Below are 27,594 nucleotides of genomic sequence, written 5' to 3'. Positions count from 1 at the left end.
TATGGATACTGTTATAATATGATTATATTTGGGGACTTTTTTGGTTATCAGATCATCTTTCCAACAGTTCTTGCTGTACTTGGCTATGTCAGTAAAAGAGGTAAAACACCGATGACTACTGAATTACAGCCTGTAATTGGAAAGGGATGATGTATATACCCATTCCATACTTTCAGTGCTGCATGTAAAAGTAAAGTAGAAAGCATTCACTGATCAGTCATTATGAATCTTGGACTATTCAGTAAAATAATCTTTCATACACAGAGAAACATTAACCCCCACATCATTACACTTACTCATATTTAATTTATTATTGAAAATTGAATTATATTGGGTAAGGAAAACACAAGTCTAGCCTCAGATCTCACTCAATGCAATAAGCAATTGGAAAACTACTTCTACTTCTGGCGTTCTACTGCTGTGAAACTACAGCCGTTTGCTGTGTTTTCTCTTACATCACTTGTGTGACCTCGTAAAAATAAAGTGAATTTATTTGGGACAGCAGCAACCTTAAATAACCTTCTTGTAACGCTGCAAATAATTACATGGAATCGAATCAGGCTGCAGCTAACAGTCAACAGAAGGTCAACACCAGCTTTTTAAATCATTTACTTGTGACCAAACAACCACCAAGTGTGTGTTCCTATTCGCGGCAGGTCCTTAAGTCTTCATTATGTACACAGCTACATCTGAGTAAATCACAAACATGGCAACCCTCTTTATTAACTTTTCAGGGTCACTGGCATTATAGGGTGACCTCTCTGCTGAAAGCAGTAATCTATTTTAGAGGCACAAATCCAACATTCCTGCAATAAAAACACACACAGTGCAATTACTTGCTGCTGCACAACCCCAGCCAACGGTTACAAAAAAAATAAACAAAACATTACACCACGAAGCTCTTTAAGCCACAGTGTGCACCACTTATTCAATCCCTTCATCATTATGGGGCAAAAAAATATGAATTGCTACTTTCACACTCATTGACCACAAGTTCCTCCATAGGCTCCATCATTTACTCAGCCCATTGATGGTCTAGAATACGTCAATGGTACTATGCTATTGAACTAAACAAATCACATTTATTCTGTTCTGACGTCTGAAGATCCAAGGGAAAATAATTAAACCAAACTATAAATACAGAGTAGCATAATTTCCTCTCCAGTACAGGAAATTATCAAGAAATATTGGGACAAGAAGGCACTTTGGTAAACCCTATACATCTCTAATCCACATTATTTTCCCAATGGTGTCTATTAAAATAAATCTCCAACTACAATGCTTTAGGAATGGAGTCAAAGTGACAATTTGTTTCGAATGAAGCCCACAGAGAGTTGCCTGTGGCACTAATAATGATCCACAGGGCTCCTTTCATCACTTGATGAGGTACCATTTCCTGTGACAGAAGACATAAGGTCCCTCATTTCAGTGCTTTGTCCACTGAGTTGAGTTTTCACTCAACAACCTCTGTTTAACGCAAAACAATTGTACCTCCAATTATCAGCTCGACGCGCAGCACCACATTCCTTAACCGTCAAAATCACTGTGGAGACGTCGTCAGTAGGTGAGCAATATTAAATATAAATAACTTACACAAACAGCATGATTTCAAATGTGAGTGGGTCAAGAATATTCCCAATGTTAAGCGCCACTGTTGGGCAGCTCAACCTCAGAGCATCATTGCCTGGGACAAGGCATCCGCCAAAACCCTGTGGCCTGGTAAGGAGGCAAATGTTAACCTGCCATTTCCGATACACAGTCTCCCCCTCAGAACCCCTGATAAAAGGCCAATGGATGCACAGAAACATAATGGTATCCCTAACCTTAGCAATCTTGAGGGAAGCCAGTCGGCATCTGAAATGTGCCCCTGATCCTCTGGACAAATGCGTCCTTGAACAATTGCCGTGGTTATTATCCATGCAACAAATATCTTATAGGATACCTCACTGACTTATTATTCGTATTTTAGGTAGAGAAAGTGAGTACAAGACATGTACCAACATGACGTTCCCCTCCCCATTAAAAAAAACTCATATTGTTTGGATTACTCAACACGTTGCTTGAATTTCAAGTCACGATTTTAAAAAAAATGCCCTTGTGTATAGCTTAGAGATTTAAATGTGATATTTGTTATTATCTACATATACAATATGGTTTAACAAAATTAAACATAGTCCGAAATGAAAACTTAGCAATCGATAATCATCCATCAATGTCACATTCAAAAAGCCTAAGATTGAATTACCAAAGGTTGAATTGAATGTACGTGTTATCTTCCTTATCACCATTTTCCCTTTCACACCATCTTCCTTCCTTCAGGGTTAGCAGATAAATAGATTCTATAGTCTACCTTAACATCTTATGACACTGTTGCTCCACAGAGAATGGTAAGAGGCTTTTATCCGTGACTCCCATGAAGGATTTACACAAATACATAAAGCAGGCTCCCCGCTGATTCAGTGAGTTCAGCCAGTGAGTAGCAGAGACATACAGATTGGGAAGATGGCAGGTATGATCGCCGGTCTGTGGTAAGTTAGTCAATGCCTACCAGAAGAGTGGCAGGCAGCAGCACTACAGGTGGCTTCAGTGGCCTTAGCTTAAGGAGGAGGAATCAGGTAGTATCCCCATTCCTGGTCCCTATTGAGTGATTTTTTAAAATTCGTTTATGGGATCAGGGCGTCACTGGCAATGCCAGCATTTACTGCCCATCCCTAATCGCCCTCGAGAAGGTGGTGGTCAGCCGCCTTCTTGAACTGCTGCAGTCCGTGTGGTGAAGGTACTCCCACAGTGCTGTTAGGGAGGGAGTTCCAGGATTTTGACCCAGCGATGATGAAGGATTGGTGATATACTTCTAAGTCAGGATGGTGTGTGACTTGGAGGGGAACTTGGAGGTGGTGGTGTTCCCATGCGCCTGCTGCCCTTGTCCTTCTAGGTGGAAGAGGTTGCGGGTTTGGGAGGTGCTGCCGAAGAAGCCTTGGCGAGTTGCTGCAGTGCATCTTGTAGATGGTACACATTGCAGACGCGGTATGCTGGTGGTGGAGGGAGTGACTGTTTAAGGTGGTGGATGGGGGTGCCAATCAAGCAGGCTGCTTTGTCCTGGATCGTGTCGAGCTTCTTGAGTGTTGTTGGAGCTGCCCCCATCCAGGTAAGTGGAGAGTATTCCATCACACTCCTTACTTGTGCCTTGTAGATGGTGGAAAGGCTTTGGGGAGTCAGGAGGTGAGAGACTCGCCACAGAATACCCAGCCTCTGACCTGCTCTTGTTGCCACAGTATTTATTTGATTGGTCCAGTTAAGTTTCTGGTTAATGGTGAGCCCCAAGATGTTGATGTTGGGGGATTCGGCGATGGTAATGCCATTGAATGTCAAGGGGAGGTGGTTAGACTCTCGCTTGTTGGTGATAGTCATTGCCTGGCACTTCTGTGGCACGAATGTTACCGGCCACTTATCAGCCAAAGCCTGAACGTCATCCAGCTCTTGTTGCATGCGGGCATGGACTGCTTCATTATCTGAGAAGTTGTGAATGGCGCTGAACACTGCAGTCATCAGCGAACATCCCCATTTCTGACCTTATGATGGAGGGAAGGTCATTGATGAAGCAGCTGAAGATGGTTGGGCCTAGGACACTGCCCTAAGGAACTCCTGCAGCGATGTCCTGGGGCTGTGATGATTGACCTTCAACCACCACAACCATCTTCCTTTGTGCTAGGTATGACTCCAGCCAGTGGAGCGTTTTCCCCTTGATTCCCATTGACTTCAGTTTTACTAGGGCTCCTTGATGCCACACTCGGTCAAATGCTGCCTTGATGTCAAGGGCAGTCACTCTCACCTCACCTCTGGAATTCAGCTTCTTTTTCCATGTTTGGACCAAGGCTGTAATGAGGTTGGGAGCCAAGTGGTCTTGGTGGAACCCAAACTGGGCATCAGTGAGCAGGTTATTGGTGAGTAAGTGCCACTTGATAGCACTGTCGATGACACCTTCCATCACTTTGCTGATGATTGAGAGTAGACTGATGGGGCGGTAATTGGCCGAGTTGGATTTGTTCTGCTTTTTGTGGACAGGGCATACCTGGGCAGTTTTCCACATTGTCGGATAGATACCAGTGCTGTAGCTGTACTGGAATAGCTTGGCTAGAGGTGTGGCTAGTTCTGTAGCACAAGTCTTCAGCACGTTAGCCGGGATGTTGTCGGGGCCCATAGCCTTTGCTGTATCCAGTGCGCTCAGCCATTTCTTGATATCACGTGGAGTGAATCGAATTGGCTGAAGACTGGCTTCTGTGATGGTGGGGATCTCGGGAGTAGGCCGATATGGATCATCCACTTGGCACTTCTGGCTGAAGTTGGTTACAAATGCTTCAGCCTTGTCTTTTGCACTCATGTGCTGGGCTCCACCATCATTGAGGATGGGGATATTCTTGGAGCCTCCTCCTCCCGTTAGTTGTTTAATGGTCCACCACCATTCACGACTGGATGTGGCAGGACTGCAGAGCTTTGATGTGACCATTGGTTGTGGCATCGCTTAGCCCTGTCGAAAGCATGCTGCTTCAGCTTTTTAGCATGCGTGCAGTCCTGTGTTGCAGCTTCCCCAGGTTGGCACCTCATATTTAGGTACGCCTGGTGCTGCACCTGCAATGCTCTTCTAGTCTCCTTATTGAAGCAGAGTTGGTCCCCTGGCTTGATGGTAATGGTAGAGTCAGGGATATACCGGGCCATGAGGTTACAGATTGTGGTGGAATACAATTCTGCTGCTGCTGATGGCCCACAGCGCCTCATGGATGCCCAGTTTTGAGCTGCTAGATCTGTTCTGAATCTATCCCAATTAGCACGGGGGTAGTGCCACACAACACAATGGAGGGTCTTCTCAGGGCGAAGACAGGACGGGTGATCTCCGTGTGAAGACGGGACGGGTGTTCTCAGTGTGAAGACGGGACGGGTGTTCTCAGTGTGAAGACGGGACGGGTGATCTCAGTGTGAAGACAGGACGGGTGATCTCAGTGTGAAGACGGGACGGGTGTTCTCAGTGTGAAGACGGGACGGGTGATCTCCGTGTGAAGACGGGACGGGTGATCTCAGTGTGAAGACGGGACGGGTGATCTCCGTGTGAAGACGGGACGGGTGATCTCAGTGCGAAGACAGGACGGGTGTTCTCAGTGCGAAGACGGGACGGGTGATCTCAGTGTGAAGACAGGACGGGTGATCACAGTGTGAAGACAGGACGGGTGATCTCAGTGTGAAGACAGGACGGGTGTTCTCAGTGCGATGACGGGACGGGTGATCTCAGTGTGAAGACAGGACGGGTGATCACAGTGTGAAGACAGGACGGGTGATCTCAGTGTGAAGACAGGACGGGTGATCACAGTGTGAAGACGGGACGGGTGATCTCAGTGTGAAGACAGGACGGGTGATCTCAGTGTGAAGACAGGACGGGTGATCTCAGTGTGAAGACAGGACGGGTGATCTCAGTGTGAAGACAGGACGGGTGATCTCAGTGTGAAGACAGGACGGGTGATCTCAGTGTGAAGACAGGACGGGTGATCTCAGTGTGAAGACGGGGCGGGTGATCTCAGTGTGAAGACAGGACGGGTGATCTCAGTGCGAAGACGGGACGGGTGTTCTCAGTGCGATGACGGGACGGGTGATCTCAGTGTGAAGACAGGACGGGTGATCACAGTGTGAAGACAGGACGGGTGTTCTCAGTGTGAAGACAGGACGGGTGATCTCAGTGTGAAGACAGGACGGGTGATCTCAGTGTGAAGACAGGACGGGTGATCTCAGTGTGAAGACAGGACGGGTGATCTCAGTGTGAAGACAGGACGGGTGATCTCAGTGTGAAGACAGGACGGGTGATCTCAGTGTGAAGACAGGACGGGTGATCTCAGTGTGAAGACAGGACGGGTGATCTCAGTGTGAAGACAGGACGGGTGATCTCAGTGTGAAGACAGGACGGATGATCTCAGTGTGAAGACAGGACGGGTGATCTCAGTGTGAAGACAGGACGGGTGATCTCAGTGTGAAGACAGGACGGATGATCTCAGTGTGAAGACGGGACGGGTGATCTCAGTGTGAAGACAGGACGGGTGATCTCAGTGTGAAGACAGGACGGATGATCTCAGTGTGAAGACAGGACGGGTGATCTCAGTGTGAAGACAGGACGGGTGATCTCAGTGTGAAGACAGGACGGGTGATCTCAGTGTGAAGACAGGACGGGTGATCTCAGTGTGAAGACAGGACGGGTGATCTCAGTGTGAAGACAGGACGGGTGATCTCAGTGTGAAGACGGGACGGGTGATCTCAGTGTGAAGACGGGACGGGTGATCACAGTGTGAAGACAGGACGGGTGATCTCAGTGTGAAGACGGGACGGGTGATCTCAGTGTGAAGACGGGACGGGTGATCACAGTGTGAAGACGGGACGGGTGATCTCAGTGTGAAGACAGGACGGGTGATCTCAGTGTGAAGACGGGACGGGTGATCTCAGTGTGAAGACGGGACGGGTGATCTCAGTGTGAAGACAGGACGGGTGATCACAGTGTGAAGACAGGACGGGTGATCTCAGTGTGAAGACAGGACGGGTGATCTCAGTGTGAAGACAGGACGGGTGATCTCAGTGTGAAGACAGGACGGGTGATCTCAGTGTGAAGACGGGACGGGTGATCTCAGTGTGAAGACAGGACGGGTGATCTCAGTGTGAAGACAGGACGGGTGATCTCAGTGTGAAGACGGGACGGGTGATCTCAGTGTGAAGACAGGACGGGTGATCTCAGTGTGAAGACGGGACGGGTGATCTCAGTGTGAAGACAGGACGGGTGATCTCAGTGTGAAGACAGGACGGGTGATCTCAGTGTGAAGACAGGACGGGTGATCACAGTGTGAAGACAGGACGGGTGATCTCAGTGTGAAGACAGGACGGGTGATCTCAGTGTGAAGACAGGACGGGTGATCTCAGTGTGAAGACAGGACGGGTGATCTCAGTGTGAAGACAGGACGGGTGATCTCAGTGTGAAGACGGGACGGGTGATCTCAGTGTGAAGACAGGACGGGTGATCTCAGTGTGAAGACAGGACGGGTGTTCTCAGTGTGAAGACAGGACGGGTGATCTCAGTGTGAAGACAGGACGGGTGATCTCAGTGTGAAGACAGGACGGGTGATCTCAGTGTGAAGACAGGACGGATGATCTCAGTGTGAAGACAGGACGGGTGATCTCAGTGTGAAGACAGGACGGGTGATCTCAGTGTGAAGACAGGACGGGTGATCACAGTGTGAAGACAGGACGGGTGATCTCAGTGTGAAGACAGGACGGGTGATCTCAGTGTGAAGACAGGACGGGTGATCTCAGTGTGAAGACAGGACGGGTGATCTCAGTGTGAAGACAGGACGGGTGATCTCAGTGTGAAGACAGGACGGGTGATCTCAGTGTGAAGACAGGACGGGTGATCTCAGTGTGAAGACAGGACGGGTGATCACAGTGTGAAGACAGGACGGGTGATCTCAGTGTGAAGACAGGACGGGTGATCTCAGTGTGAAGACAGGACGGGTGATCTCAGTGTGAAGACAGGACGGGTGATCTCAGTGTGAAGACGGGACGGGTGATCTCAGTGTGAAGACGGGACGGGTGATCTCAGTGTGAAGACAGGACGGGTGATCTCAGTGTGAAGACGGGACGGGTGATCTCAGTGTGAAGACAGGACGGGTGATCTCAGTGTGAAGACAGGACGGTGATCTCAGTGTGAAGACAGGACGGGTGATCTCAGTGTGAAGACGGGACGGGTGATCTCAGTGTGAAGACAGGACGGGTGATCTCGGTGTGAAGACAGGACGGGTGATCTCAGTGTGAAGACAGGACGGGTGATCTCAGTGTGAAGACAGGACGGGTGATCTCAGTGTGAAGACGGGACGGGTGATCTCAGTGTGAAGACAGGACGGGTGATCTCAGTGTGAAGACAGGACGGGTGATCACAGTGTGAAGACAGGACGGGTGATCTCAGTGTGAAGACAGGACGGGTGATCTCAGTGTGAAGACAGGACGGGTGATCTCAGTGTGAAGACGGGACGGGTGATCTCAGTGTGAAGACGGGACGGGTGATCACAGTGTGAAGACAGGACGGGTGATCTCAGTGTGAAGACGGGACGGGTGATCTCAGTGTGAAGACAGGACGGGTGATCTCAGTGTGAAGACAGGGACGGGTGATCTCAGTGTGAAGACAGGACGGGTGATCTCAGTGTGAAGACAGGACGGGTGATCTCAGTGTGAAGACAGGACGGGTGATCACAGTGTGAAGACAGGACGGGTGATCTCAGTGTGAAGACAGGACGGGTGTTCTCAGTGTGAAGACAGGACGGGTGATCTCAGTGTGAAGACGGACGGGTGATCTCAGTGTGAAGACGGGACGGGTGATCTCAGTGTGAAGACAGGACGGGTGATCTCAGTGTGAAGACAGGACGGGTGATCTCAGTGTGAAGACAGGACGGGTGATCTCAGTGTGAAGACGGACGGGTGATCTCAGTGTGAAGACGGGACGGGTGATCTCAGTGTGAAGACAGGACGGGTGATCTCAGTGTGAAGACAGGACGGGTGATCTCAGTGTGAAGACAGGACGGGTGATCTCAGTGTGAAGACGGGACGGGTGATCTCAGTGTGAAGACAGGACGGGTGATCTCAGTGTGAAGACAGGACGGGTGATCTCAGTGTGAAGACGGGACGGGTGATCTCAGTGTGAAGACGGACGGGTGATCTCAGTGTGAAGACAGGACGGGTGATCTCAGTGTGAAGACAGGACGGGTGATCTCAGTGTGAAGACAGGACGGGTGATCTCAGTGTGAAGACAGGACGGGTGATCTCAGTGTGAAGACGGACGGGTGATCTCAGTGTGAAGACGGGACGGGTGATCTCAGTGTGAAGACAGGACGGGTGATCTCAGTGTGAAGACGGGACGGGTGATCTCAGTGTGAAGACAGGACGGGTGATCTCAGTGTGAAGACAGGACGGGTGATCTCAGTGTGAAGACAGGACGGGTGATCACAGTGTGAAGACAGGACGGGTGATCTCAGTGTGAAGACAGGACGGGTGATCTCAGTGTGAAGACAGGACGGGTGATCTCAGTGTGAAGACAGGACGGGTGATCTCAGTGTGAAGACAGGACGGGTGATCACAGTGTGAAGACAGGACGGGTGTTCTCAGTGTGAAGACAGGACGGGTGATCTCAGTGTGAAGACAGGACGGGTGATCTCAGTGTGAAGACGGGACGGGTGATCTCAGTGTGAAGACAGGACGGGTGATCTCAGTGTGAAGACAGGACGGGTGATCTCAGTGTGAAGACAGGACGGGTGATCTCAGTGTGAAGACGGACGGTGATCTCAGTGTGAAGACAGGACGGGTGATCTCAGTGTGAAGACAGGACGGGTGATCTCAGTGTGAAGACAGGACGGGTGATCTCAGTGTGAAGACAGGACGGGTGATCTCAGTGTGAAGACAGGACGGGTGATCTCAGTGTGAAGACAGGACGGGTGATCTCAGTGTGAAGACAGGACGGGTGATCTCAGTGTGAAGACAGGACGGGTGATCTCAGTGTGAAGACAGGACGGGTGATCTCAGTGTGAAGACAGGACGGGTGATCTCAGTGTGAAGACAGGACGGGTGATCTCAGTGTGAAGACAGGACGGGTGATCTCAGTGTGAAGACAGGACGGGTGATCTCAGTGTGAAGACAGGACGGGTGATCTCAGTGTGAAGACAGGACGGGTGATCTCAGTGTGAAGACAGGACGGGTGATCTCAGTGTGAAGACAGGACGGGTGATCTCAGTGTGAAGACAGGACGGGTGATCTCAGTGTGAAGACAGGACGGGTGATCTCAGTGTGAAGACAGGACGGGTGATCTCAGTGTGAAGACAGGACGGGTGATCTCAGTGTGAAGACAGGACGGGTGATCTCAGTGTGAAGACGGGACGGGTGATCTCAGTGTGAAGACAGGACGGGTGATCTCAGTGTGAAGACAGGACGGGTGATCTCAGTGTGAAGACAGGACGGGTGATCTCAGTGTGAAGACAGGACGGGTGATCTCAGTGTGAAGACAGGACGGGTGATCTCAGTGTGAAGACAGGACGGGTGATCTCAGTGTGAAGACAGGACGGGTGATCTCAGTGTGAAGACAGGACGGGTGATCTCAGTGTGAAGACAGGACGGGTGATCTCAGTGTGAAGACAGGACGGGTGATCTCAGTGTGAAGACAGGACGGGTGATCTCAGTGTGAAGACAGGACGGGTGATCTCAGTGTGAAGACAGGACGGGTGATCTCAGTGTGAAGACAGGACGGGTGATCTCAGTGTGAAGACAGGACGGGTGATCTCAGTGTGAAGACAGGACGGGTGATCTCAGTGTGAAGACAGGACGGGTGATCTCAGTGTGAAGACGGGACGGGTGATCTCAGTGTGAAGACAGGACGGGTGATCTCAGTGTGAAGACAGGACGGGTGATCTCAGTGTGAAGACAGGACGGGTGATCTCAGTGTGAAGACAGGACGGGTGATCTCAGTGTGAAGACAGGACGGGTGATCTCAGTGTGAAGACGGGACGGGTGATCTCAGTGTGAAGACAGGACGGGTGATCTCAGTGTGAAGACAGGATGGGTGATCTCAGTGTGAAGACGGGACGGGTGATCACAGTGTGAAGACAGGACGGGTGATCTCAGTGTGAAGACGGGACGGGTGATCTCAGTGTGAAGACAGGACGGGTGATCTCAGTGTGAAGACGGACGGGTGATCTCAGTGTGAAGACGGGACGGGGTGATCTCAGTGTGAAGACAGGACGGGTGATCTCAGTGTGAAGACGGGACGGGTGATCTCAGTGTGAAGACAGGACGGGTGACCTCAGTGTGAAGACAGGACGGGTGATCTCAGTGTGAAGACAGGACGGGTGATCTCAGTGTGAAGACAGGACGGGTGATCTCAGTGTGAAGACAGGACGGGTGATCTCAGTGTGAAGACAGGACGGGTGATCTCAGTGTGAAGACGGGACGGGTGATCTCAGTGTGAAGACGGGACGGGTGATCTCAGTGTGAAGACAGGACGGGTGATCTCAGTGTGAAGACGGGACGGGTGATCTCAGTGTGAAGACAGGACGGGTGTTCTCAGTGTGAAGACAGGACGGGTGATCTCAGTGTGAAGACAGGACGGGTGATCTCAGTGTGAAGACAGGACGGGTGATCTCAGTGTGAAGACGGGACGGGTGATCTCAGTGTGAAGACAGGACGGGTGTTCTCAGTGTGAAGACAGGACGGGTGATCTCAGTGTGAAGACAGGACGGGTGATCACAGTGTGAAGACAGGACGGGTGATCTCAGTGTGAAGACAGGACGGGTGATCACAGTGTGAAGACAGGACGGGTGATCTCAGTGTGAAGACAGGACGGGTGATCTCAGTGTGAAGACAGGACGGGTGATCTCAGTGTGAAGACAGGACGGGTGATCTCAGTGTGAAGACAGGACGGGTGATCTCAGTGTGAAGACAGGACGGGTGATCTCAGTGTGAAGACAGGACGGGTGATCTCAGTGTGAAGACAGGACGGGTGATCTCAGTGTGAAGACAGGACGGGTGATCTCAGTGTGAAGACAGGACGGGTGATCTCAGTGTGAAGACAGGGTGGGTGTTCTCAGTGTGAAGACAGGACGGGTGATCTCAGTGTGAAGACAGGACGGGTGATCTCAGTGTGAAGACAGGACGGGTGATCTCAGTGTGAAGACAGGACGGGTGATCTCAGTGTGAAGACGGGACGGGTGATCTCAGTGTGAAGACAGGACGGGTGATCTCAGTGTGAAGACGGGACGGGTGATCTCAGTGTGAAGACAGGACGGGTGATCTCAGTGTGAAGACAGGACGGGTGATCTCAGTGTGAAGACAGGACGGGTGATCTCAGTGTGAAGACAGGACGGGTGATCTCAGTGTGAAGACGGGACGGGTGATCACAGTGTGAAGACAGGACGGGTGATCTCAGTGTGAAGACAGGACGGGTGATCTCAGTGTGAAGACAGGACGGGTGATCTCAGTGTGAAGACAGGACGGGTGATCTCAGTGTGAAGACAGGACGGGTGATCTCAGTGTGAAGACAGGACGGGTGATCTCAGTGTGAAGACGGGACGGGTGATCTCAGTGTGAAGACAGGACGGGTGATCTCAGTGTGAAGACAGGACGGGTGATCTCAGTGTGAAGACAGGACGGGTGATCTCAGTGTGAAGACAGGACGGGTGATCTCAGTGTGAAGACGGGACGGGTGATCTCAGTGTGAAGACAGGACGGGTGATCTCAGTGTGAAGACGGGACGGGTGATCTCAGTGTGAAGACAGGACGGGTGATCTCAGTGTGAAGACGGGACGGGTGATCTCAGTGTGAAGACAGGACGGGTGATCTCAGTGTGAAGACGGGACGGGTGATCTCAGTGTGAAGACAGGACGGGTGATCTCAGTGTGAAGACAGGACGGGTGATCTCAGTGTGAAGACAGGACGGGTGATCTCAGTGTGAAGACAGGACGGGTGATCTCAGTGTGAAGACGGGACGGGTGATCACAGTGTGAAGACAGGACGGGTGATCTCAGTGTGAAGACAGGACGGGTGATCTCAGTGTGAAGACAGGACGGGTGATCTCAGTGTGAAGACAGGACGGGTGATCTCAGTGTGAAGACAGGACGGGTGATCTCAGTGTGAAGACAGGACGGGTGATCTCAGTGTGAAGACAGGACGGGTGATCTCAGTGTGAAGACAGGACGGGTGATCTCAGTGTGAAGACAGGACGGGTGATCTCAGTGTGAAGACAGGACGGGTGATCTCAGTGTGAAGACAGGACGGGTGATCTCAGTGTGAAGACGGGACGGGTGATCTCAGTGTGAAGACAGGACGGGTGATCTCAGTGTGAAGACAGGACGGGTGATCTCAGTGTGAAGACAGGACGGGTGATCTCAGTGTGAAGACAGGACGGGTGATCTCAGTGTGAAGACAGGGACGGGTGATCTCAGTGTGAAGACAGGACGGGTGATCTCAGTGTGAAGACAGGACGGGTGATCTCAGTGTGAAGACAGGACGGGTGATCTCAGTGTGAAGACAGGACGGGTGATCTCAGTGTGAAGACAGGACGGGTGATCTCAGTGTGAAGACAGGACGGGTGATCTCAGTGTGAAGACGGACGGGTGATCACAGTGTGAAGACGGACGGGTGATCTCAGTGTGAAGACAGGACAGGTGATCTCAGTGTGAAGACAGGACGGGTGATCTCAGTGTGAAGACAGGACGGGTGATCTCAGTGTGAAGACAGGACGGGTGATCTCAGTGTGAAGACAGGACGGGTGATCTCAGTGTGAAGACAGGACGGGTGATCTCAGTGTGAAGACAGGACGGGTGATCTCAGTGTGAAGACGGGACGGGTGATCTCAGTGTGAAGACAGGACGGGTGATCTCAGTGTGAAGACGGGACGGGTGATCTCAGTGTGAAGACAGGACGGGTGATCTCAGTGTGAAGACAGGACGGGTGATCACAGTGTGAAGACAGGACGGGTGATCTCAGTGTGAAGACAGGACGGGTGATCTCAGTGTGAAGACAGGACGGGTGATCTCAGTGTGAAGACAGGACGGGTGATCTCAGTGTGAAGACGGGACGGGTGATCTCAGTGTGAAGACAGGACGGGTGATCACAGTGTGAAGACGGACGGGTGATCTCAGTGTGAAGACGGGACGGGTGATCTCAGTGTGAAGACAGGACGGGTGATCTCAGTGTGAAGACGGGACGGGTGATCTCAGTGTGAAGACAGGACGGGTGATCTCAGTGTGAAGACAGGACGGGTGATCTCAGTGTGAAGACAGGACGGGTGATCACAGTGTGAAGACAGGACGGGTGATCTCAGTGTGAAGACAGGACGGGTGATCTCAGTGTGAAGACAGGACGGGTGATCTCAGTGTGAAGACAGGACGGGTGATCTCAGTGTGAAGACAGGACGGGTGATCTCAGTGTGAAGACGGGACGGGTGATCTCAGTGTGAAGACAGGACGGGTGATCTCAGTGTGAAGACAGGACGGGTGATCTCAGTGTGAAGACAGGACGGGTGATCTCAGTGTGAAGACAGGACGGGTGATCTCAGTGTGAAGACAGGACGGGTGATCTCAGTGTGAAGACAGGACGGGTGATCTCAGTGTGAAGACGGGACGGGTGTTCTCAGTGTGAAGACAGGACGGGTGATCTCAGTGTGAAGACAGGACGGGTGACCTCAGTGTGAAGACAGGACGGGTGATCTCAGTGTGAAGACAGGACGGGTGATCTCAGTGTGAAGACAGGACGGGTGATCTCAGTGTGAAGACAGGACGGGTGATCTCAGTGTGAAGACAGGACGGGTGACCTCAGTGTGAAGACCGGACGGGTGATCTCAGTGTGAAGACAGGACGGGTGATCACAGTGTGAAGACAGGACGGGTGATCTCAGTGTGAAGACAGGACGGGTGATCTCAGTGTGAAGACAGGACGGGTGATCTCAGTGTGAAGACAGGACGGGTGATCTCAGTGTGAAGACGGGACGGGTGATCTCAGTGTGAAGACGGGACGGGTGATCTCAGTGTGAAGACAGGACGGGTGATCTCAGTGTGAAGACGGGACGGGTGATCTCAGTGTGAAGACGGGACGGGTGATCTCAGTGTGAAGACCGGACGGGTGATCTCAGTGTGAAGACAGGACGGGTGATCTCAGTGTGAAGACAGGACGGGTGATCTCAGTGTGAAGACGGGACGGGTGATCTCAGTGTGAAGACGGGACGGGTGATCTCAGTGTGAAGACCGGACGGGTGATCTCAGTGTGAAGACAGGACGGGTGATCTCAGTGTGAAGACGGGACGGGTGATCTCAGTGTGAAGACAGGACGGGTGATCTCAGTGTGAAGACAGGACGGGTGATCTCAGTGTGAAGACAGGACGGGTGATCTCAGTGTGAAGACAGGACGGGTGATCTCAGTGTGAAGACAGGACGGGTGATCTCAGTGTGAAGACAGGACGGGTGATCTCAGTGTGAAGACAGGACGGGTGTTCTCAGTGTGAAGACGGGACGGGTGATCTCAGTGTGAAGACAGGACGGGTGATCACAGTGTGAAGACAGGACGGATGATCTCAGTGTGAAGACAGGACGGGTGATCTCAGTGTGAAGACGGGACGGGTGATCTCAGTGTGAAGACGGGACGGGTGATCTCAGTGTGAAGACAGGACGGGTGATCTCAGTGTGAAGACAGGACGGGTGATCACAGTGTGAAGACAGGACGGGTGATCTCAGTGTGAAGACAGGACGGGTGTTCTCAGTGTGAAGACGGGACGGGTGATCTCAGTGTGAAGACAGGACGGGTGATCTCAGTGTGAAGACAGGACGGGTGATCTCAGTGTGAAGACAGGACGGGTGATCTCAGTGTGAAGACAGGACGGGTGATCTCAGTGTGAAGACAGGACGGGTGATCTCAGTGTGAAGACAGGACGGGTGATCTCAGTGTGAAGACAGGACGGGTGATCTCAGTGTGAAGACAGGACGGGTGATCTCAGTGTGAAGACAGGACGGGTGATCTCAGTGTGAAGACGGGACGGGTGATCTCAGTGTGAAGACAGGACGGGTGATCTCAGTGCGATGACGGGACGGGTGATCTCAGTGCGAAGACAGGACGGGTGATCTCAGTGTGAAGACAGGACGGGTGATCTCAGTGTGAAGACAGGACGGGTGATCTCAGTGTGAAGACAGGACGGGTGATCTCAGTGTGAAGACAGGACGGGTGATCTCAGTGTGAAGACAGGACGGGTGATCTCAGTGTGAAGACAGGACGGGTGATCTCAGTGTGAAGACAGGACGGGTGATCTCAGTGTGAAGACAGGACGGGTGATCTCAGTGTGAAGACGGGACGGGTGATCACAGTGTGAAGACAGGACGGGTGATCTCAGTGTGAAGACAGGACGGGTGATCTCAGTGTGAAGACAGGACGGGTGATCTCAGTGTGAAGACAGGACGGGTGATCTCAGTGTGAAGACAGGACGGGTGATCTCAGTGTGAAGACAGGACGGGTGATCTCAGTGTGAAGACAGGACGGGTGATCTCAGTGTGAAGACAGGACGGGTGATCTCAGTGTGAAGACAGGACGGGTGATCTCAGTGTGAAGACGGGACGGGTGATCTCAGTGTGAAGACAGGACGGGTGATCTCAGTGTGAAGACAGGACGGGTGATCTCAGTGTGAAGACAGGACGGATGATCTCAGTGTGAAGACAGGACGGGTGATCTCAGTGTGAAGACAGGACGGGTGATCTCAGTGTGAAGACGGGACGGGTGATCTCAGTGTGAAGACAGGACGGGTGATCTCAGTGTGAAGACAGGACGGGTGATCTCAGTGTGAAGACAGGACGGGTGATCTCAGTGTGAAGACAGGACGGGTGATCTCAGTGTGAAGACAGGACGGGTGATCTCAGTGTGAAGACAGGACGGGTGATCTCAGTGTGAAGACAGGACGGGTGATCTCAGTGTGAAGACGGGACGGGTGATCTCAGTGTGAAGACAGGACGGGTGATCTCAGTGTGAAGACAGGACGGGTGATCTCAGTGTGAAGACAGGACGGGTGATCTCAGTGTGAAGACAGGACGGGTGATCTCAGTGTGAAGACGGGACGGGTGATCTCAGTGTGAAGACGGGACGGGTGATCTCAGTGTGAAGACAGGACGGGTGATCTCAGTGTGAAGACAGGACGGGTGATCTCAGTGTGAAGACAGGACGGGTGATCTCAGTGTGAAGACGGGACGGGTGATCTCCGTGTGAAGACAGGACGGGTGATCTCAGTGTGAAGACAGGACGGGTGATCTCAGTGTGAAGACGGGACGGGTGATCTCAGTGTGAAGACGGGACGGGTGATCTCAGTGTGAAGACGGGACGGGTGATCTCAGTGTGAAGACGGGACGGGTGTTCTCAGTGTGAAGACAGGACGGGTGATCTCAGTGTGAAGACAGGACGGGTGATCTCAGTGTGAAGACAGGACGGGTGATCTCAGTGTGAAGACGGGACGGGTGATCTCAGTGTGAAGACGGGACGGGTGATCTCAGTGTGAAGACAGGACGGGTGATCTCAGTGTGAAGACAGGACGGGTGATCTCAGTGTGAAGACGGGACGGGTGTTCTCAGTGTGAAGACAGGACGGGTGATCTCAGTGTGAAGACAGGACGGGTGATCTCAGTGTGAAGACAGGACGGGTGATCTCAGTGTGAAGACAGGACGGGTGATCTCAGTGTGAAGACGGGGCGGGTGATCTCAGTGTGAAGACAGGACGGGTGATCTCAGTGTGAAGACAGGACGGGTGATCTCAGTGTGAAGACGGGACGGGTGATCTCAGTGTGAAGACGGGACGGGTGATCTCAGTGTGAAGACAGGACGGGTGATCTCAGTGTGAAGACAGGACGGGTGATCTCAGTGTGAAGACAGGACGGGTGATCTCAGTGTGAAGACGGGACGGGTGATCTCAGTGTGAAGACGGGACGGGTGATCTCAGTGTGAAGACAGGACGGGTGATCTCCGTGTGAAGACGGGACGGGTGATCACAGTGTGAAGACAGGACGGGTGATCTCAGTGTGAAGACAGGACGGGTGATCTCAGTGTGAAGACAGGACGGGTGATCTCAGTGTGAAGACAGGACGGGTGATCTCAGTGTGAAGACAGGACGGGTGATCTCAGTGTGAAGACAGGACGGGTGATCTCAGTGTGAAGACAGGACGGGTGATCTCAGTGTGAAGACAGGACGGGTGATCTCAGTGTGAAGACAGGACGGGTGTTCTCAGTGTGAAGACGGGACGGGTGATCTCAGTGTGAAGACAGGACGGGTGATCTCAGTGTGAAGACAGGACGGGTGATCTCAGTGTGAAGACAGGACGGGTGATCTCAGTGTGAAGACAGGACGGGTGATCTCAGTGTGAAGACAGGACGGGTGATCTCAGTGTGAAGACAGGACGGGTGATCTCAGTGTGAAGACAGGACGGGTGATCTCAGTGTGAAGACAGGACGGGTGATCTCAGTGTGAAGACAGGACGGGTGATCTCAGTGTGAAGACAGGACGGGTGATCTCAGTGTGAAGACAGGACGGGTGATCTCAGTGTGAAGACGGGACGGGTGATCTCAGTGTGAAGACAGGACGGGTGATCACAGTGTGAAGACAGGACGGGTGATCTCAGTGTGAAGACAGGACGGGTGATCTCAGTGTGAAGACAGGACGGGTGATCTCAGTGTGAAGACAGGACGGGTGATCTCAGTGTGAAGACAGGACGGGTGATCTCAGTGTGAAGACAGGACGGGTGATCTCAGTGTGAAGACAGGACGGGTGATCTCCGTGTGAAGACAGGACGGGTGATCTCCGTGTGAAGACAGGACGGGTGATCTCAGTGTGAAGACAGGACGGGTGATCTCAGTGTGAAGACAGGACGGGTGATCTCAGTGTGAAGACAGGACGGATGATCTCAGTGTGAAGACAGGACGGGTGATCTCAGTGTGAAGACAGGACGGGTGATCTCAGTGTGAAGACAGGACGGGTGATCTCAGTGTGAAGACAGGACGGATGATCTCAGTGTGAAGACAGGACGGGTGATCTCAGTGTGAAGACAGGACGGGTGATCTCAGTGTGAAGACAGGACGGGTGATCTCAGTGTGAAGATGGGACGGGTGATCTCAGTGTGAAGACAGGACGGGTGATCTCAGTGTGAAGACAGGACGGGTGATCTCAGTGTGAAGACAGGACGGGTGATCTCAATGTGAAGACAGGACGGGTGATCTCAGTGTGAAGATGGGACGGGTGATCTCAATGTGAAGACAGGACGGGTGATCTCAGTGTGAAGATGGGACGGGTGATCTCAGTGTGAAGACAGGACGGGTGATCTCAATGTGAAGACAGGACGGGTGATCTCAGTGTGAAGATGGGACGGGTGATCTCAATGTGAAGACAGGACGGGTGATCTCAGTGTGAAGACGGGACGGGTGATCTCAATGTGAAGACAGGACGGGTGATCTCAGTGTGAAGATGGGACGGGTGATCTCAGTGTGAAGACAGGACGGGTGATCTCAGTGTGAAGACAGGACGGGTGATCTCAGTGTGAAGACAGGACGGGTGATCTCAGTGTGAAGACAGGACGGGTGATCTCAGTGTGAAGACAGGACGGGTGATCTCAGTGTGAAGACGGGACGGGTGATCTCAGTGTGAAGACGGGACGGGTGATCTCAGTGTGAAGACGGGACGGGTGATCTCAGTGTGAAGACAGGACGGGTGATCTCAGTGTGAAGACAGGACGGGTGATCTCAGTGTGAAGACGGGACGGGTGATCTCAGTGTGAAGACAGGACGGGTGATCTCAGTGTGAAGACGGGACGGGTGATCTCAGTGTGAAGACAGGACGGGTGATCTCAGTGTGAAGACAGGACGGGTGATCTCAGTGTGAAGACAGGACGGGTGATCTCAGTGTGAAGACGGGACGGGTGATCTCAGTGTGAAGACAGGACGGGTGATCTCAGTGTGAAGACAGGACGGGTGATCTCAGTGTGAAGACAGGACGGGTGATCTCAGTGTGAAGACGGGACGGGTGATCTCAGTGTGAAGACAGGACGGGTGATCTCAGTGTGAAGACAGGACGGGTGATCTCAGTGTGAAGACAGGACGGGTGATCTCAGTGTGAAGACGGGACGGGTGATCTCAGTGTGAAGACAGGACGGGTGATCTCAGTGTGAAGACGGGACGGGTGATCTCAGTGTGAAGACAGGACGGGTGATCTCAGTGTGAAGACGGGACGGGTGATCTCAGTGTGAAGACGGGACGGGTGATCTCAGTGTGAAGACAGGACGGGTGATCTCAGTGTGAAGACGGGACGGGTGATCTCAGTGTGAAGACAGGACGGGTGATCTCAGTGTGAAGACAGGACGGGTGATCTCAGTGTGAAGACAGGACGGGTGATCTCAGTGTGAAGACAGGACGGGTGATCTCAGTGTGAAGACGGGACGGGTGATCTCAGTGTGAAGACGGGACGGGTGATCTCAGTGTGAAGACAGGACGGGTGATCTCAGTGTGAAGACGGGACTAATGCTGCAAGCGCAGAAATGTGCAGCTCTGATTAAGTTCAGCTGTGATCGTCTACCCCCACAATTCCTGAGGTCAAATAACCTACCATAAATCACTGACAAAGCTCACACATGAATAATTGCAACCTGAGCTAGCTGGATGAGGGTAACCTGACCCCCAAAGGAATTCATGCCATGAGAATAGGGGAAGGCAGAATATTGACAAGGAAAAAAGCAAATAATTAACAATAGGTTACTTCGAACACTGAACAGTCCAGCTGAGCATCAACAAAGTGTTATTGTTATTATTGTCCAATTTGAGATGCTCTCTCTATGGTGGAACTGTGATGGGTCAGACAAGAAATTCTACAGCACAGAAGAAAACTCAGCAAATGCTCTCTAAGGCTGGAGCTAATACTGTTTTTATAAGTGTATCTCAATAAATTGTAAATTCATTGAACATTTTATGGCATTGTATTATACCTGTCCATGCATCATCCCTAGCAAAGAAGGTACATGAACGATCTGGTGCAAGGCTCTACCTGTGTGCACATTGTAACTAGCTAGGTGCAGAGAGGAAGGTACAGTGACTCAGCCTTCAGTTTTTCCTCTGTCCACATTGGGGAGCATCTAGCTCCTGCTTAGTTCCTGTCAGGAAGGCATAACCGAGTTCTGTACTATTGTGTGGGTAATCATGATCCTGTCGACGGATAGGAAAACACAGTCCATTAGTGCTGCACTTTATATAAATCATGTTGCTTTTTCACCCGAGGAATGCATTCTTCCATTTGTTTAAGCGTGTAGCCTATGAGGGACCCATCATGCCTCAGAGGATGATTGCTCAGTGCAGTGCGATATTACACAATACCGACCAAGAGTGTCCTGGATTTTTTGAATGAAAAGTTAGCTCATCTCAGCTGAGCTACAGTGAAGACACTAGAACTGACGTCAGTCTCATGAGGATGGGGAGAGGTTACCCTCCTTGCTTGCTATGCAGTGACAAAACTGGACAGCGTACGTGCAAGGGGTAATTTTCCAACTTTCTGCTCTTTTGGGGAGCTCCACCTTCCAACAGCACATATCAGAAAGTTATGGTGGACACTGTGCGTGATTTTCTCATTTCTGGTAAGAGCAGACTCAGCAGGTGATGCTTTCGATCAGAGACTGAAGTAGCTGCTGGCTGTAGATAGGAATGGGCTCAGCTGTGATAGCCCCTCATGGTAGAATAGCCACTGCCTAAGCTCATAAACTGAGTTGAAGTACTGGACAATTGCTGTAATGCCATTGTCTTCAGGGAGAAGATTGTGGGGAAAAAAGGGGAAGAAATTACTGACAATCATTAGAGTTACACAAGGATGTATTTTGAAGATATTTAGATCATTAAATGATATATTTGCAAATCAACAAAAACATTGCCAAAATTTAAATTTTGCTAATGTCCATTCACAGAGGTAACTATTGTTTGAATGGAATGGAATGATGCAATGATTAATAAAACCCTCGACTACCTAGCTGTTTGCTCCCTTACAGATATACGCATTTCTAGTTCATCATTAGATTTATAAATCTGTGCTTGTGCTAAACACACCATTAGATTTTCCCTCTTATAATAAATCAGTTGCAATTTTTGTATTTTTTAAAAGCAGAAATGTTTGTTCTAGGAAGAAATAAACAAAAACAGTTTTCCACTGGGCTGGGCAGTTGACTTGCAAGATACTTTTCCCAAATACTGGCAAAATCACTTAGGCCGGGATTTTGCTAACCTCTGCGGGCGATATTGGTGGCGGGTCCCGACCCCGCTGCTGGCTCCAGCCCGCTCTGTGAAATGCATTTTCCCTTGATGGGGCTTGTTAAGCCCTCCCAGCACATTTCCCGGCCAATTAGAGGAAGTGGGTCTGGTGATATCATTTGATGACACGTCATCAGCCAGTTTCCTTAAAGGGAGCATGGCCAACTTTAATTTGACATTTGTGCTGTCAGTGTTCTACAGCATTGAGGTGCTGCAAACACTGACAAGTGGTGCACGCCTGCACCCAGACTCTCCCAGGACTCCCTCCATATGCTTATGGAGGGAGTCACAGCACGCAAGGAGGTCCTCTTCCCTTCCCATGGGTGGAAGAGACCTCCCCAGGAGATCAACACAGCCTGGTTGCACATTACAGAGGAGGGCACAAACAGGTATATGGTCAGGGGGACCTAGGTGCAGTGGCGCAAACCTTTCAATTATCGCATTAGATCACAAAACGTTACTACAAAGCCACACTCAACCTCATCCTGCTGTGCCTCTCATCACATCCCCATCACTCTGTCTTCCCTACCCTACTCCTGCACATCCTTACTCACACCAACTTACCCATCCCTCTCTACCTATATTATCACATCCTTATCTCACTAGCCACCCTCATCCTAGTGCAATCATATCAACTAACAACACGCAAGGGTAGGCATTTGGGTGTTTTATGCAATGTTCATGTGAAGTTTCTGTTAATGTGGTGTCAAACATTGAAATCTTTATTTTCAACACTTTGCGTTCTTGGACAGATTTGTGAGAACCTTTGGAAGTGGCTTAGTGAGTTGCAGTGAATGGTGAGACATAATGGTACCCCTCGCAATGGTGATGAGTGTGAAAGGAATGGCTTGGGCATTGTAGGGATGCTTTATGGTGTTGGTGTGGGGTGGTGCCAACCTGATGCATCATGTGGCAGCCAGGGTGTACATAAGAACATAAGAACATAAGAAATAGGAGCAGGAGTAGGCCAATCGGCCCCTCGAGCCTGCTCCACCATTCAATAAGATCATGGCTGATCTGACCCTAACCTCAAATCTTCTATCACTCTGCATCCACCCGAACCCATGTGATCTCCCGGGAGAGGCGAAAAACCAGATAAAGACCCAATGGCCAATTTGGGAGAAAAAAATCTGGGAAATTCCTCTCCGACCCATCTAGGCGATCGAAATTCTTCCAGGAGATCACTCTGTCCCTATATTTGTTACAGTACTTACCTTCTGTAAAGGCGATCTCCACCCCAGCCAGGAACAGGAATAAAACCATCTCCTGAAATCTAACAGAATTAGAACACAGTAGGAGCAGAACAAGGCTACACGGCCCCTGGGCCCGCTCCACTACCCACAGGGCCATGACCATTCCGAACCCAGACTCATGTCCAATTTCCTGCCCGCTCCCCGTAACCCTTTATTCCCTTTACTTCTAGGAAACTATCTATTTCTGTTTTAAATTTATTTAATGATGTAGCTTCCACAGCTTTCTGGGGCAGCAAATTCCACAAACCTACCACCCTCTGAGTGAAGAAGTTTCTCCTCATCTCAGTTTTGAATGAGCAGCCCCTTATTTTAAGATTATGCCCCCTAGTTCTAGTTTCACCCATCATTGGGAACATCCTCACCGCATCCACCCGATCAAGCCCCTTCACAATCTTATATGTTTCAATAAGATCGCCTCTCATTCTTCTGAACTCCAATGAGTAGAGTCCCAATCTACTCAACCTCTCCTCATATGACCACCCCCTCATCCCCAGGATTAACCGAGTGAACCTTCTTTGTACTGACTCGAGAGCAAGTATGTCTTTTCTTAAGTATGGACACCAAAACTGTATGCAGTATTCCAGGTGTGGCCTCACCAATACCTTGTACAACTGCAGCAATACCTCCCTGCTTTTATATTCCAACTCCCTAGCAATAAAAGCCAACATTCCATTGGCCTTCTTGATCACTTGCTGCACCTGCATACTAACTTTTTGAGTTTCGTGCACCAGGACCCCCAGATCCCTTTGTACTACAGTACTTTCCAGTTTCTTGCCATTAAGATAATAACTTGCTCTATGATTTTTCCTGCCAAAGTGCATAACCTCACACTTTCCAGTATTGTATTCCATCTGCCAAATCTCTGCCCACTTACTTAGCCTGTCTATGTCCCTTTGCAGGTTTTTTATGTCCTCCTCACTCACTACTTTCCGTCCCATCTTTGTATCATCTGCAAACTTTGATATGTTACACTCGGTCCCCTCCTCCAAATCGTTAATGTAGATTGTAAAGAGTTGGGGACCCAGCACTGACCCCTGCGGAACACCACTAGTTACTGGTTGCCAATCTGAGAACGAACCATTTATCCCAACTCTCTGCTTTCTGTTAGAGAGCCAATCCTCCACCCATGCCAGAATATTACCCCCAATCCCGTGATTTTTTATCTTGAGCAATAATCTTTTGTGTGGCACCTTGTCAAATGCCTTTTGGAAGTCTAAATACACTACGTCCACTGGTTCCCCTTTATCCACCCTGTATGTTACTTCCTCAAAAAACTCAAGCAAATTTGTTAAACATGATTTCCCCTTCATGAAACCATGCTGAGTTTGCCCTATTAAATTATGTTTATCCAAATGTCCCGTTACTGTCTCCTTAATAATGGACTCTAACATTTTACCAACCACAGATGTTAGGCTAACAGGTCTATAGTTTCCAGCCTTCTGCCTACTACCCTTTTTAAATAAGGGTGTTACATTAGCAGTTTTCCAATCTGCCGGGACCTTTGCTGAGTCCAGTGAGTTTTGGAAAATTATTACCAATGCATCCACAATCCCTACCGCTACTTCCCTCAAGACCCTGGGATGCAAGCCATCAGGTCCAGGGGATTTATCCGCCTTGAGTCCCATTATTTTACCAAGTACCACTTCCTTAGTGATTTTAATTGTATTTAGTTCCTCCCCCACTAGAGCCCCCTGTTTGTCCAGTGTTGGGATATTCTTAGTGTCCTCTACTGTAAAGACTGATACAAAATAATTGTTCAGTGTTTTTGCCATCTCCATGTTTCCCACCATTAATTTCCCGGTCTCATCCTCTAAGGGACCAACATTTACTTTAGCCACCCTTTTTCTTTTTATATAACTATAGAAACTTTTACTGTCTGTTTTTATATTTTTTGCTAATTTACTTTCATAATCTATCTTCCCTTTCTTAATCAATCTTTTTGTTATTTTTTGCTGTCTTTTAAAGACTTCCCAATCTTCCATCCTCCCACTAGATTTGGCTACCTTATATGCCCTTGTTTTTAGTCGGATACTATCCTTAATTACTTTACTTAGCCACGGATGGCTATCTTTTCTTTTACACCCTTTTTTCCTCAGTGGAATATATTTTTCTTGGAAGTTGTAAAATAACTCCTTAAATGTACACCACTGGTCATGTACCGTCTTACCCTTTAATCTATTTTCCCAGTCCACTCTAATTAATTCCGCTCTCATACCTTCATAGTCTCCTTTATTCAAGCTCAGCACGCTTGTTTGAGATCCAACCTTCTCACCCTCTAATTGAATATGGAACTCAACCATGTTATGGTCACTCATTCCAAGGGGATCCTTTACTAGGACATTTTTAATTAATCCTCTCTCATTACACAGGACCAAATCTAAGGTTGCTTGCCCCCTGGTCGGTTCAGTTACATACTGCTCAAGAAACCCATCCCTAATACACTCAATGAACTCTTCCTCCAGGCTGCTCTGCCCAATTTGATTTGTCCAGTTAATATGATAATTAAAATCCCCCATAATTATAGCTGTTCCCTTATTACAAGCCTCAACTATTTCCTGATTAATACTCCGTCCAACAGAGTTGCAACTGTTCGGAGGCCTATAGACTACACCCACTAGTGTTTTTTTCCCCTTATTATTCCTTACCTCCACCCAAACTGTTTCACTATCAAGTGAAGTATATCTGGCCATGGGTGAGGCCATCCCTGGCTGCCCGGGCAGCAATGTGGTCAGGTGCTGATGCCCTGTGTCCTGTGCAGCACCAGCTGATTGTGGAGAAGGTTGGTGTTGTTGTTGTTGGTGCTGCTGGTGTGCCTGGTGCTGCTGGCGTTGGGGCTGATCGTGGTCCGATTCTGAGGACCAAGGTGAGACAGTACAAAGGGCACCCATGCTGATGTAATAGATGGCAGGTGAAGTAGAGATGACAGAAGCATTCTGTCAATGGTGAGAGAGGTAATGAGGTCAGACTAGATGGAGACTTGTGTAAAGACTTTCAGCTTGGTGAATCTGTTGTGGAAATACAGTGATGCAGTGAAATGCTTGTGGCTGATGGAAGATATCTCTATAAGGTGGGAGCTTTTACTGTACATTTGAAGCTGTCAACTCAACAGCTGATTGAATGACCACTGAACTCCCGCCTCAGCTTGACAGGCATGGTCCATGGCCAACGTGGACCCTGTGGGCGAGCACATAAAATCAAAAGGTGAGCTCAAATGTATTCTTAATGATCTCTAAACAAGGTCATAATTACCTGAATTGGTTCTCCCGCCGCTGTGTGTCGGGTCTGCTCAGCGCTGGCAGACTCGACATTGGGAAAGGTGTGTGGCGGCGGGTTCACAGTGAGGTCCTGACCCGCTGGGGAAAACAAAAACACTTTCCCACCCGACCCGCCACTGATCGTGCCCACTGACCCCCTGGAAAATCTCGGCCACTAAGTCTAGTTAGCTATCTGTCCTATATTTATTTAACTTTAATATAACTGTTTAGCATTATCTATCTTACCTTTTTCTAAAATCTTATACTTATCTGTTTTTTTGTTTCTTCTGGATTCTGCCTCCATTTTGGAGGTGGGAACACATTTAGGAGAAAGGTGATGTTACTCATGGAAGGGGCTTTCCTTGGTTGCATCATAAATGTGATGACATTAAAATGTGATGTATTTTTGCACGTCACACTCAGATAGTGCTTTGTCAAGAAGTAAACTCAACCACAGCATAGGAGAATTAACAAGTCCGTCCTGATTGTTTGTGAATATTGCAAACAGCAGGTATCCAAGGCTGATTCTTCAAGATTCTTCCAGACTAATCACAACTGTCCAATTAGAACAACCAACATCAATCACTGATTTTTACTTTTTTATTATTTAGCCAATTGATTTTCCAATTTACAACTTCCTCCTTTATCCCAAGAACTTTCCCTTCAGCCACAGGTCTCTTGTGGGGCCCCTAATCATGTCTTCCAAAAGTTCATATATATGGGGAGTAACTTTCATCTTGGGCGGGAGCAGAAAGCTGGCGGTATTGGATCGGCTGCCCGTTATACGCCCCACCCAATTTTCCCTTCCAGTGAAGTCGACAAAGAGGAAAATCCAATCTGATACCGCCTGTTTCCCACTAGATGAGTTAGGTTAAAATTGTCCCAACTGAATAAAACCAAGACTTGCATTTATTCTCTTCTCCCATAGTTAAGTTGAAGAATGCACTACCACTGAGCAGATGCTTTCCTCAGTGACAAGTACAAGATTATAAATTGCCCTTTTGCCCCTTTTACTTATCTCCTTTGTGGGTTTTTATAAAGATTTTATTTACATATTCTTATAATGAAAAACACACTTCGTATATTTTGACTACTAAAATTGAATCATTTAAGAAATTATATAGTCCCCAGCAGTTAGCCTTCAAACATTCATTGCTTACTCCAATTCAAAGCTAAGGACAGTTTCATAAATCATGAAGATAAATGTATTCTGTGATTAGCATAGTGCAATTGTAAC

The 27,594-nt window shown here is 49.7% G+C and overlaps 1 protein-coding gene across 4 annotated transcripts in view; it reads right to left on the bottom strand.

Annotated features, from left to right (window-relative positions):
* The window catches only part of LOC147124841 (receptor-type tyrosine-protein phosphatase delta), a 148,983-nt gene that overhangs the window by 83,746 nt on the left and 37,643 nt on the right, over positions 1-27,594 (bottom strand). The gene's annotated exons all lie outside the window — the stretch shown is intronic.

Source organism: Somniosus microcephalus, chromosome 1 (genome assembly GCF_052327205.1).
Source record: "Somniosus microcephalus isolate GS21.2 chromosome 1, FLI_Smic_1.0, whole genome shotgun sequence".
NCBI lineage: Eukaryota > Metazoa > Chordata > Chondrichthyes > Squaliformes > Somniosidae > Somniosus > Somniosus microcephalus.
This window is presented reverse-complemented; position numbering and strand designations above follow the sequence as displayed.